The sequence below is a fragment of the Phalacrocorax carbo genome, chromosome 1, assembly GCF_963921805.1.
Source record: "Phalacrocorax carbo chromosome 1, bPhaCar2.1, whole genome shotgun sequence".
Taxonomy (NCBI): domain Eukaryota; kingdom Metazoa; phylum Chordata; class Aves; order Suliformes; family Phalacrocoracidae; genus Phalacrocorax; species Phalacrocorax carbo.
Genome location: NC_087513.1, coordinates 121415083 through 121428792, shown reverse-complemented (window position 1 = coordinate 121428792; position 13710 = coordinate 121415083).

The window sequence follows — 13710 nt, the reverse complement described above, 5'->3', positions numbered from 1 at the left end:
AGGGCGCTCTGAGGGCGAACCTCAGGGCGAAGAGGAGGCGTGGGTCCCTCTGGGGCTGGAATAACCTGGGGTTTGTGAGGCAGGTGCGTGGCTGGTTTTCACAAGTGGGTTTAAGCCTCTGATCGCCACCTTCAAATAATCCCCCCCCCCCCGCCCCACCTCCCCGTGGCAGCACGGAGAGCTGTGGTTTCTCCTTTTCTGCCCAGGTAAGGAGAGGAAAAGGGGCGCGCTCGCAGGGCTCTCTAGCACACGCTTCGTGCTTCAGAGCCTGGGTCGCCCCGTGGCTGTCGGGGCCGCAGCTCGGCCGCTCCCGCGGAGGGGTGTCATCAGGGGTCGTGTTTCCCACTGACCTCAAAGGCTTTCAGCAGTTTTGTGGCAGGCCGTCTTGGGGGTGGGTTTTACAGACCACAGTGAGTCAGGTAACAGATGGCTGTCCTTATAATTCGCTGGGTGCATTCTTTGAGCATGGAAACCGTGAGGAAGAAAAGGGCGAGGGGTTGTGAGTGTGTGCCGGGGAGGATTACAGGGAACAGAGAAGAAGGAGCACCTGGAGCGGGCCGGTGAGCGAGGGGGGGGTGCGTGAGATGCAAGTGCAAAACCGGCTCACGCAAAGCAGGCACATGCGTAAGTGTATTTCTGTGCCAGAGCAATGCACAGCGGTGAGACTGTATCGGTGAATATGGCCCTTAAAGTTTAAGGGTTTATACTGCAGGTTTTTTTTAATGGCATAGAAATAATATTCTGTTACACTTCCGTTGGGTCTAATTATTTTGTATTAGACTTTAGTACTCATAAAACTGACTCTTGTCTTAGTGTAGACAGATCCTGTGCTTCTGATTTGTTTTTAATAAACCTACTGTTCACCTTCATCACGTGCGATTTGTTCAAAATCAAGAACCCTAAACTTAGAGGACTTAGACTTACTGCCTCAAATAGGAGTAAGAAAGATACGGAAGAGCATACTGAAAATAGCCTACTGTAATTTTTTATTGCACAGTGGTGATGTGCAGAGGGGGTTTGGGTATTCTGTCCAAGTATTTCCAGAAGTCAGTTTGTTTAGAATTTACTTTCAGCAAAACCTTAACCCTATTTCCTGGGCTTATAATGTTGTTTCAAAAATAATTATAGCATCCTTGTAACACGTTTCATCCCGTACTGCAGATGAATATTCCCAGTTTTATCTCTCCTGTTTTGCTTTGGGGATTAATGGGTGTTTCCAATTCTTTGAGTAGTTTCCTCAGCATTTGCATAGAACTTCTCTATCACCTTGGTTGTAACAAGACTTGTTTCTTTGGCACACGCAAATACAAAACTCTTTACAAGGCCAAAACTTTGAAGAATCTCACATAGCACAGTAAAATGTTATATCTCATTTTCGAGTTTAGGTGAGGAGCTGGACACTAACTTTTTTTCATTACTTTTTTTTTGTGCTGTGAGATTCAGGATGTAACATGGCACAATTTTTTTAAAAAAAATGTCAGTACTAATAGGTAATTTTACTGTATAATAACTGTGGCAAATATGTGATTTACTGAAACAAGAAAAACACTATTATATGCATATGCAAAATATGATAAACTCCTTCCAGTAGGCTCCAAAGCACTCATTTCATGCTTCTGTCAAATAGCCCATCCTGCAGAGTCTGAAATAACGCAGGTAGGAAAACAGGCAAACCCAAGTCGAATAAGCAGAAATCTCTTCCAACGGTCTCCCTCTACTGTAGAGTGCTTGTCCCCTTTTCTCAGAGATTAGAGCTAAGGTCAATAGTTCAATGGGATTAAAGTTTTAATCACCACATAATTTCATATATAATCAATCTCCTTTCTCTAGTTTTTGTAGTTGCAGTATGACTGTTTCTATCAAACAAACAAACAAACAAAAAAAAAAAAAAAAAACCCAACCCAAACCAGTCCTAGCCTTGCTAGCTGTTTTTGATAGTCAGTGAAGCAAGTACATCTGCATTTGCGGTTTATTCCCAAATCTTCCACACTGCCCCCCGCCCAAAACCAAAAGACAGAAAAAAGAGAGACAGATGCATTAATCTAGGTAAGAAGATTCAGAAGACTAAGGCAAACAACTTTTCACGGTCTTCTCAGGTGTTTAATTGCCAAAAAATACTTGAAAGTTAATTTGTTGACTGGACTCTGAAAGAAAAAGTAGATCTTTAATAGTATAGAAAGAAAAATTAAAGCAATTGGAAGTTGGGAGTTTGAGAACCTTGTGCTTATACTGTGCATTTTGAAACGAGTGGGTGAAATTTTCCTTTTGGGGGAAATGTGGGAAAGGGAAAAAGGGATTACTTGAATTGCAATTAGGATTCTTCCTTTTTCCTTTACGTCAACAGTGTCTAAAATACTACTGGAAATTATACACATCTCCAGTGAATGTTAGTTGTGTACCCAGAAAACCCTCTCATATTGTAGACACCAGGCCATCACGGTGCTACTGTTCTCTCCAACTTTTCGACCTGAAGTGCTTGGCAAGGTAAAATTACATGCACACGTACGAAATGTTCTCCTTAGCAAAACAATTGGCAAATTCCCGTCATCGTTTCAATTTTTTGGGTATCAGATGCCTGAAACTTTTCCCTAGTCACATTAGCAGAGCAGAATTATTGCTGCACTTTAAATGATGAATCAGCGCAAGAGGAGGAGCTGGACTTGGGGCGGTTTAGAGCCAAATACTTCTAAGTATCAGCAGTGGCTCTGCTATTACTGCAGTAGGCTCAGCACCCATGTAGGTCACCACGGGGATGGATCTTGTCTTTGAGGTGTGGTATAAAGGAGCAGATTAATCTAGGAGGCAACTGCATGATTGGATGAAAAGATTGCATGTATGTTAGTAGAGCAAGAAGAGATTTCTGGTTTCCAAGTCCTTGTGCGCCTCAGCTTTCCCCAAATTTCAGGTTGGTGTGGACAGAAACGTGCGCCAGCCCTGCCTTTCCTCTTCACTCCACAGCCTGGCTTCCGCGCAAAGGCGGCGGAGGCGTGCTGGCTGACCGGGGCCGAAGCACAGGCCGCCTGCTGCCTTCGGTGGATGCTTACGAGAGCAGGGCCCTGGGTGCATGGAAACTCACTAGCAGGAAAAACCACCTTGGGAAAAAAACTTACTCTCTCTGTCCCCCAAAACAAGGCGCCCAAACGCACTCGTTGCTTTTGAAAATGCAGGCTCTGCTTTTCACGCTAGCTTTGTTTAACTGCACTTTGTTAACTGTTTCAAAAACAATAGCTGGTGTTTATTCTTCCTTTTACTTTGTATACGCGCTCTGATCTTGCATCCAGGTCACTTTCCCCTCATTTCACAACTTCTTCCTGCAATAGGATTTAGAAGATATCGTAAAGAATTTAAAATTTCCTCTATCAAAATTTTGCACGGCTGCAGTTGTTAGATGTTTTGCTGTAATGTTTTTACTTAATTTTTTAATCTTTTAAAAGTTAATAATTAATGTTCATTATTCAATTTAAATACATTTAATAAAATATTTTCTATTATAAAATATCTATAATTTCTAAATTATAAGTAATATAAATATATAAAATATTGTTTTACATATATTATAAAATATATAATTAAAATAATGAAATAAATTGTAAAAATTACTTTAAGAATAAGTATATTGACTAAGAGCTTTAATAATTAAATTAAAGTTAATTAATTACTGATTACTTAAAGATTCTTACACCCAACAGTCACTGCCATCAGGCGATCCCATCAGTATAACGTGAATCACGTTACGTGGCTCATTTTGGGTTAGGCTAGTTTTGCGGGCTGGTTCTGTGGCTGTTGGGAACTCCCCCTTCTGGAGGAGGAAGGAAGGCTGACTTGAAAGGTGGAGGCTGTTTCAGAGAAAGACATGGTTTCAGATGTGCAATATGTGTATATTTCTAGCGGTCAATGTAAACAACAGGTTAAATTTCTCATATTCCATACGTTTTGAAGCACAAACCCACATGGCACAAGTGTCAGGCAAACAGGAAGTCAACATATCCCACGCTATTTTCTGCTCCTGAATTTCCATTTCCTTCTTTCTCCCTCAGCTCTTCTGTTACTGGTTTGTTCAAATTATATTCCCTGCAAGGCAGGGCAAAGCATTTCATTATCTCTGTAAAATATTTAGCACTCCAACTTGACGAAAATAAAACATAGCTATAGTCTGAAGTACAGTATCAGAGGGATTAATGAGGTCAATAACTGCAAGAGAAGCAGCAGAGGTTTTGTGAGGAACTGGATCCTCTGTCTCATGTCTCCCAAAGGGCTCGAAGGTTAATTAAACCCTGGCTTATTGTTTTAACACTAAATCCTAAAATATTATGTCAGTCTTCAGGTCCCTACTGGGACAACCCGTATTGAAATTCTTTCAAATATTTAAGAAGCAGGAAAAAGGAAGGAAAGCAGTTAAATTGTATCCCTAATTGCCTTATGTTTTGATGGAAAGCTCATTACCGGGGTAAACCCCTGCTTGAAAGTCTTCCCGCTGAGTTTGAAGGTGGTATCAACTGCCCTATTTTGGGGAGGCAGAGAGAGAAAAGATGACAAAGAGAAAGAGAATGGAGTTCAGGAAGGGAAATGATCCCCAGCAGGCAAGGGTGTAATAGGAGGAAAACACAATTCCTCTGCCAGGTTTTGATCAGGATGAAGACAAAACCAGCAGTGGCCGCAGTGTAATTGGATTACCTCTCTCCAGTTTTGTCCGACTGCCTGAGAGCCTTTAAGATAAACTGAGGCCCAGGAGTATCACGGTAGATGCTGGATCCCAGGATTTGCTAGCGGTAACAGTCGTGAATGTAAAACTCCTTCTTCCCTCTAATCCACATATGCCACTGCTCTTTTATGACCTCCAAATAAAGATTTTTCATGAAAAAGCATATCTTTACCCTCTACGTCTGACCACACTGTAACATTTCTTTCTGGTTCGTGTGGTGGGTTGGCCACGACCAGCAGCCACACAACTGCTCGCTTGCTCCCCCATCCCCAGTGGGACAGGGGGAGAAAAGAGGGAGCATAAAAGTGAGAAAACATGCGGGTTGAGATTAAGACAGTTTAAAAGATGAAGGAAGGAGATGGAAATCGAAGCAGAAGAATTCACTCACCACGTCCCACAAGCAGACCAATGCCCAGCCACTCCGAACAGCAGCCACCTTGGAAGCCAAAAATTGCCCTCCTTCCTGTACCCAGTTTTTACTGCTGAGCGTGACGTTATGGCATTCTGTGGTATGGAAAGCCCTTTGGCCAGCTGGGGCCAGCTGTCCCAGCTGTTCCCCCTCCCAATCTCTTGCCCACCCCAACCTAATCACTGGAGGAGAAGAGTGGGAAAAAGAGAAAGCCCCGACACTGTGCAAGCTCTCTTCAGCAACAGCCAAAACTTCAGTGTGTTTACAGTACCATTTTAGCCACAAATTGAAAACACAAGAGCTGTACGAGCTGCTATGAAGAAAGTTAACTGCATCCCAGCCAGACACAGTGTAATATCTAAATCATTTACATTATCATTATGCCAACTTTCAATTGCATGGAGGGTCTTGAAGATGTCTTCCTAGAGCTTTTCAATGCAGGCACAAAATTTAGTACCAGTTACACCATGCTGAGCTCTTGTTTTTACAACAACCAGACATTTAACAGGTTGGGTTGGTTTCCCTGAGGCAGCTTAGTGTAGGATTATGCCAGAGATAGTTATAAAACAATAGCCTGAGTTTGACATACTATCACCACTGCTTAAAACAGAGCCTACAAGCAGATGAACAGTTCTGGGTGAAATGGTAGGAGAGGGCTTACAGATCTGCTGTTTTACCAGAAGTTTAAATCCTGACTGGCCTAAAAATGATTACTGAAGAGAAACTTCATAGGCAGAATGAATATCTGAATGTTCAACTTTATTGTTGTCTGGACAGTAGCAAGGTTTGGAAAGAAAAATTCAAGAGGATTTTCTAAAGAAACCCTCCTTTGTCAAGATAAACATCAATATTTTTCCAATGAGCAGATTAGAACAGAGGTCCTTGCTTCTAGGGATTTCTCTCCTTTTCCTCCAACGGATTTGGTAATGAACCTTGTGGGAGAAACTGATACTGGAATTGATGGGCTTCCAGTGAGATGGCCTGCAGCTGCTCTTCTCATTCACTCTGTACAGTGTTTGGGATTAAAAAGCCTACTTCTTAACTGTGACTAAGTTTTATACAAGTACTGAAGGAAAGCTTAGCCCAAAGGAAGAATTACTTGAGGCATCAGATCTAGAAGCAGATGTATAGTTTTATGTTTTCACTTCGGTTTGCAGACAGCAGTCAGAAAACTGGCACCGAACCGCGTAGTCTGGTGCCGCCAGCTTGTGGCCCCTCAGCAAACAGCGCTCTGGCACACGGGCACGAACCTGCGTCGACAGACAGTATTTTTACATGTATTTTCAGATAATTCCTGTTAATCAGATTACTGTAAAGAATGAGACACGATGTGTTTGCCCCATTAAACAATTAATTGAAGTAATTCCTCTACACTTTAAGTACTTTCTTTTCTTTGCCTAGACTTTGAGATTTTGAGGTGATCCTAACATTGAAACCAGAAGTTATTGACATCTGCATTTGGTATTAGCTTAGCAATGTTTTCTTCGCATTGTTGTATTACAAGAGAAAAAAAAATATGGTTGATTTACTATGAATAACAAATTTGTGCATGAAAGCAAGTCAAAATTAATGCTGGAGGCGTATCTAACTTTTTGTCATCTCTGGGTCATAACCAATAAAATACTTCTGCGTGCAGTCAGTTGATTATTTTTGACTGAATGATTTTTCCATAGGAAATACTGTTCTTAAGTAACTAATTTCTTGGATTCACACACCCCTTCCTCCCTGCAGAAACATAGAAAAAAATGGTTAAGATATTTTACATTTGGGAAAATTCTTTTATGATATTATGAAGGGAATTCTTTTTTCAAAACTAACACTTCAAAAGCCACCTTATCTTTTTAAATTAGTATATCAGCCACAAATAATTTGCTGTACATAATAATCAGAATTTTGGCTTTTTATTTCATATCATTGGGAAAGAATCATTGACTGAAATTTATTTAATAGCAACAAAGCCAGTATGGGGAATCCATTTCCATACCAGCTCTATTCAAGAACATTTTCATGACTCCATTCTCCCTTAATACACTATTAGAAACACAGGTGCGTCGTTATTTCTAAAAGTCATTTTAGAAAGCACATTAAAGGAAACATTAACAAAATAAGCCTTTACAAACTAATTATATTTTTGCACAAGCATATCATAACAGAGTAGTTGTGTGTTGGTTCTTCATTTATCTTCCTGCTCAGGACTAGCTTTTGAGGAGTATAGGTGAAGTTGGTGGGAGCCAGACCATAAAATTTCTAATTTGATTTTCTAGGCAATAAGTGTCTCTGTTTGTCCCTCACACCAGCCTGGGGAAGAGCCCACAGGTCCAAGGTATAATTAAAAATTGATGGGAAGAGGGAAGGAGGGAATCTCAAAGTCAGTTACACCATTATTTAAATACTCTTCACTGAATTCATCAAGGGAAAGCTCATTTCAAAATTATCATGTCAAAAAGCTATTAGTTATTAAATTAAAATCCAATATTAATTAGAAATTATATTCCCCCGCAAGCTTACCTTAAGCAAGTTCTCCCTGGGTGGCAAAATGAAAGTACTACAAGAATAATGAAGTCTGAAGAAAAGGCCCAGAAAGCCATCATGATAAGTCTAGAAGTAAATATTCAGGTAAGAATCCTCCACTTCAGAGTCCTTATGTTTTTTTCCTTGCTGTGGATCAGTAGAACTGCATTCTGCAGTGACATGACAGGTAAAATCAAACTCTTCATCTTGAGTTTGGATGGAGAGAGGACAGCTTTTATGTGTGCACTGGAATGTAGTTATGAAGATGTCAGATGTTTTCATGTGCGGGAGCAGGCATGGAGAGTGGTTTTTGATATCTGAAGCGTTCACAGGAGTGAGTCCCATTAGGAGGAGACTTTTCTTACACCACCATCAAATGGTAAGTAGCTCTGTTAGCACTAGCCTTCACTTTTGAAGAAAAGGCTTGATACCATAATTACTATGATAACAGTACACCTCACAGAGGCTTAAACTGACAGTTGCTGCCTCTTAGTTTCAGTGTATATGTGATTTCACAGAGGAGGAGGACTAAGCAACAAGAGACACAACAGTACTGTAAGTTTTGAGATCACAAAGACATCTAGGCAGCAGGGGCTTTTTCCGCCACAGATTTCTATTTGAGGGTTTGATCCTATTAGACATTGGTGCTCTTAGTAAAGCTATTAAGTCAGCTGTAAAACAAAAGATATCATTGACAGACAAGAAAGGACAATGAGATCTCTCATCAGTTCTTGTTCTGACCACTGCTGTTCCCCAAATAATAAGGCAGTAAGCATTTCTAATGGATGATGTGACTTACATCCAGAATCCTCTAGTAGCACTGCAGTCAACTGTTCACTATTTTTACCATTCAATGTTAGTCCTTTCCAGCTGTGTCTGAAGATGGAAGGGCACCACGAATCTTGCCCTAAGCACCAAATCAAAGCTGAGTCAGGCTGAGCTTGAACCCCACCTACCAAACAAGTTGTTGGTGCGTGAGAACAGGTTTCCTCTTGTGAGTCAAAGAGCATAATTCTATTATTTCATTTTTGTAAAGGTACTATACGAAGTTACAGTATTTTGTTTTGTTTTACATCTTGAGTGGGAGCGAGTACTGCTTTGTCCCAGGTTGCTCACCAAGTCCTCTTCCTTGGAAAGGCTATTTACCCTTCTGATGGGTGGAATAACAAATCTCTCCTTGCCTGAGGGACAGTCAGAGAGACAAATATGGGTGTGCTGATGGTTTGGGCGCTGCTTCTGAATCAGTGCTGAAATCTCAGAGAAGCTCAAGGGAATTAAACACTTGAGTCCTATCAGGCTGAAAAGGAAGTCACGTGCCTAATCCTGTTAGAGCCTGTGAAAATCCCAGACCTAATATTAGCTCCAGAGGTTGCTTCACTGAGAGATCCCCCTGAGAGTAGGGGAAAAAAATATTGCTTCAGTGCAATTTGTTCTCCCTAACCATGTTATCGCATTGGAGTTAACAGGAATAATTTATGTTCCATTATGTGCGGTACTTAATTTAGATAGGCCAGCTGCCTTCTTGTCTGGTTGCCAGCAAAAGAGTGCGTAGCCTCAGGAAATAACAAGTTTGCAGGTTTTCCATCTTGCTGCGATTCTGGGCTGGGGGTGGGAAGGGGGAATGTTTGTTTGTTCCCATCTGACAGGAGACTAACCCTGGTCTGAGCAAATTTCCCTCCCCAAAAAAACAGGGTTCCACTCTGCAACACAAGGCTGTGTCTTGTCCACACCTCAGAGCTGCACAGTATTCAAAAGCCCTTTCACGGGAGCATTTCTTAGCAGTTTGAGAAGGTTTTCTTCATCCTTTAGTGAGCCATTAACATTAAATTAATCAGTTAAGAAATAGTGGATTTATGAGGCAAATTCATTTATGATGTTCAGTTAGTGAGTCTTGCTCTGAACCTACCTGCTGGCACAGACAGCAGGCAATGCTTCCCCATCCATCTGTACTGCAGAAAAGACAGATGATACCATTATCAACCCCATAAATGCTCTGTACAGAAAACCTTCAACTTCTTAAAAAAAGAAAAAAAAATTAATATAAACCTTTAAGATACTGGAGATTTGGAATAAAGCTTTGTAAATGACGGGAATTACATTATTATGTGCTGGGTACAACATGGGAGGAACAAAGCAGCAAAATAGGGAAAAAGACCTAACAAAGAGGGAGATCTTACTCTGCCCATTTGGCATCGATTCCGAATTTCCTTACGCCTCATTTTTGTGCAATTACGTAAAGTAATGCCTTACAGCTGGAAGAAAGCCCACTTGTGCATAACACGAGTTGGCCTCATTTGCTCAAACATGACGCTTGCAGAGGTGGTATGAAGAGAGGAGTAACCACAATGGGAAGGGTTTTACCCCGGGAAGCATCAGGAGATCGGCTCAGTTCTGTGGCACAGTGGATCCCACTTCTGCAGCCTGCAAACCAGCTTTGCTGCACAGAGGCAAAGTGCAGAAGATAGTGGTTGTTGGGTCTGCAGTCCTCCATCTACTGTCCTCTCTTGCCTACAAAGAGGCAAAAGTAACCATGACAGCTGTATGGGGCTATTTTCTGGCTGTTAATCCCTAAGGAGGCAATTATACACCCCCCACTCACCACAATGGTCTGAACAGGATTTAGCTCAAATAATCTCATCATTTTAAATGTCAGCACATAAATGGAAAGGTTTGATGGCCAAACAAGCTGCAGGGCTCATGTTCTGCACCATGAGTCATGCCTGGGTCGTTCATAAAGTAGAGAGTTTTGACCAGATGGAACAAGGCATAGTGGTGCCCTCCTTTCTGGAAACCACCATGAAAGGGGTCACCCTTCCCAGGTGTGATGGGGGAACCACAAATGCCAGCCACTGCCACAACAGCCTTCTCTCCACAGACTGGAAGAAACAGCCTGTAACAGTATACTTAAGTGTATCTGCATGGTAGGGGTCTACGATTAAAAGATGCAGCTTCCAGCCCTAATATTGAGTATATAACTTTGCTACAGCTGAATTAGAAGATGGGGAAAAAGGAGAGTGTAGCACTTTCTTGCCTTTGACAGGCAACTTTGAGCCGATGGGAAGCATATAAGAAACTTGTAAACACATAACAAACTTGTAAAGTTTGTACTTCATTGCAGCCAAGGTGGGAGAAGATTTATGTGTGTTCTTAAACCCTGCCTAGTTTCACTCTTCTACTGATTTTCATCATAAATGGAGCAACTACTAGCATATAACTGCTTATAATGTCATTGGACAAGTAAATAAAAGAGATGTCAAAAGACAACTAAGCCACTGCTGAATTCAGCTTTTGCAAATATTGCCCTACATTGGCGAGATGAAAATCAAAGGTGGTTCACATCACAAGTCACAGCAAAGAAAAGAAAAACAACCTCTCCTCAGTCAACTCTGCTTTCTAATGCGTTCTTCGCAATCAGTCTCTGCCTGTTATATTCTGTCAGTTACGTGCCAGTGTCTGCGCAGAGGCATTTACCGCAAATGGCAAGGTGGTATCTGCTTTTGGTAGTCTGCTTTCTTTCTAGCAAATGCCTTGGGAAGCAACGTGCTTTGCCTTTCCAGCACTGAGCAGGAATGCCTGCTCCAGCCACGCCACCTCAGGTGGCACAGCTCCAGCCCCAGCAAGCTCACCGTATAACCCATGACGATCCTGCACCTTTGGCACATACCTTTATCACAGCAGGACCATAATGACGTTTGCATTATAGGGGATATAGCTATAGAATAGAACAGACTATTTCAGTCGGAAGGGACCTACAACAACCATCTAGTCCAAGTGCCTGACAATTCAAGGGCTGACCAAAAGTTAAAGCATGTTATTATGGGCATTGTTTGGACAATACCTCTTAAACACTGACAGGCTTGCGGCATCGACCACCTCTCCAGGAAGCCTGTTCTAGTGTTTGACCACCATCTCAGTAAAGAAATGCTTCCTAATGTCCAGTCTAAACCTCCCCTGCCATGGCCTTGCCCTGTTCCCATGCATTCTGTCACTGGATGCCAGGGAGAAGAGCTCAGCACCTCCCTCTCCACTTCCCCTCCTTAGGAAGCTGTAGAGAGCAATGAGGTTGCCCCTCAGCCTCCTTTTCTCCAAACTAGACAAGTGCAAAGTCCTCAGCCACTCCTCACAGGACATGCCTTCCAGCCCTTTCACCAGCTTTGTTGGTCTCCTCTGGACGCATTCAAGGACCCTGAATCTATCAGTCACACAATATATTGGTATCATATGATATACCAATATCATATATGATATTATTGTGGCTGACCAAGAAACCCCTAGAAGGGAAGAAGCTTCAGTGGAGATGGGCAAGGGTGATGAGCCCATGAAGCTGAGGGAATAATGCAGGGTGTGACTGACCACAGCTATTGCAAAGCAAGCTGACTTCAGCTCAACACGAAGGGGGCAAGAGGGTGGCCTTTCTTTTAGATAAACAGCTATCAACAGTTGAGTGGATCAACTGGTGATGTAAACATCGCCCTGAGTTAGCCAGACCAGCACAGGGGGAAGGAATCTGTAGCGCAGCCCCACATAAAATATAAAAACTAAACTAAAAGAATTTCAAAGAGGGCTTGAGCTGGCTTGAACCCATGTATTCCTTCACCAGTGACTGGGCATGCCTAGCATCGTGACAGTGAGCGTATTACAGATATTGGTAACAGAGATCACACTGCAATTGCTCTGTATTGCTGAGTGTAACTTACATTTATAGTGAAAACACAACTCAATACAATTCCTATCACGTAGCTTTCAGTTTTGGGCCCCTCAGTACAAAAAGAACACTGAGTTGCTGAGCATGTCCAGAGAAGGGCAACGAAGCTGGTGAAGGGTCTGGAGAGCAGGTCTGATGAGGAGCGGCTGAGGGAGCTGGGGTTCTTTAGTCTGGAGAAGAGGAGGCTGAGGGGAGACCTTATCGCTCTCTATAACTACCTGAAAGGGGTTGTAGTGAGGTGGGTGTTGGTCTCCCCCAGGTAACAAGGGATAGGACAAGAGGAAATGGCCTCAAGCTGCATGAGGGGAGGTTTACATTGGATATTAGGAAAAATTTCTTCACTGAAAGAGTGGTCAGGCATTGGAACAGGCTGCCTAGAGAGGTGGTGGAGTCACCATCCTTGGAGGTGTTAAAAAAAAAATCTAGACGTGGCACTTTGGAACATAGTTTTGGAAGCATGGTGGTGTTGGGCTGATCTTAGAGGTCTTTTCCAACCTTAATGATTCTATGATTCTATAAATCAGAAATCCCATGTAACAATTATCTTCAAATAAGTAAAGTTGATATTAAACATTACACCCTCCACATGAGAAGCGTCTAAAAAAACCCGGTCAGAGAGTATTGGAAGCTGACATATATATTCCTATTAAAAAAATATATAAAAAATATTATAGTTTTGTGGATGTGAACTCATAGGGTGGCAAAATCCGGAAGACTATTTCATTAACCCATACTGCAATTATTAAGCTTATATCTACCTATAAAAATCTGTTATACTTACATAAAGTTTTGTTTTATAGATGCACTCAGTCTGTCAAGCCTCTCAGGAACAGATTCCCATTTTAGAAGTAAGTAGAAAGTGCATTCACCTGTGCCCCAACATAACTGTAGTCAGGAATGTAGCACATCTGAAAACATGAACTCGCTCCCAATGCAGCGGCTGATTGTGTCTGGTGTTGAGGACACAGCCTTGCTTTTATGGAATTCCAGGTTGTTTTCCCAAATATATTAACACAGTATTGGAAGAAAAAGGGTGGAGTGAGTGAGATTAAGGAATCGAGAAGAGCTATACCCAGAAAGTGCCACCGCCACCACAGTCAACTTCCTACTGTGTTTACAATTTAAAGAGAGGACATGTAAGAAGCTCCCACAACCTAGAGGTCACTGTGATGTGGACTGCTAGTACACAAACAAACCACCTAACAACATTCCCTGTGCCTTCATCAAAGTAGCAAACCCTCTCCTTCCATCTCCACAGCTACCTTACAGAGTGCTGCCCATCAAACACCGTGGTGACATGCTGCCCCGTTAACCTACTTCGTCCATACGCCCCACTGCCCAGCTGCTTCTGCTTCTCCAGGATGTGTAGTTTTATTCTGACAC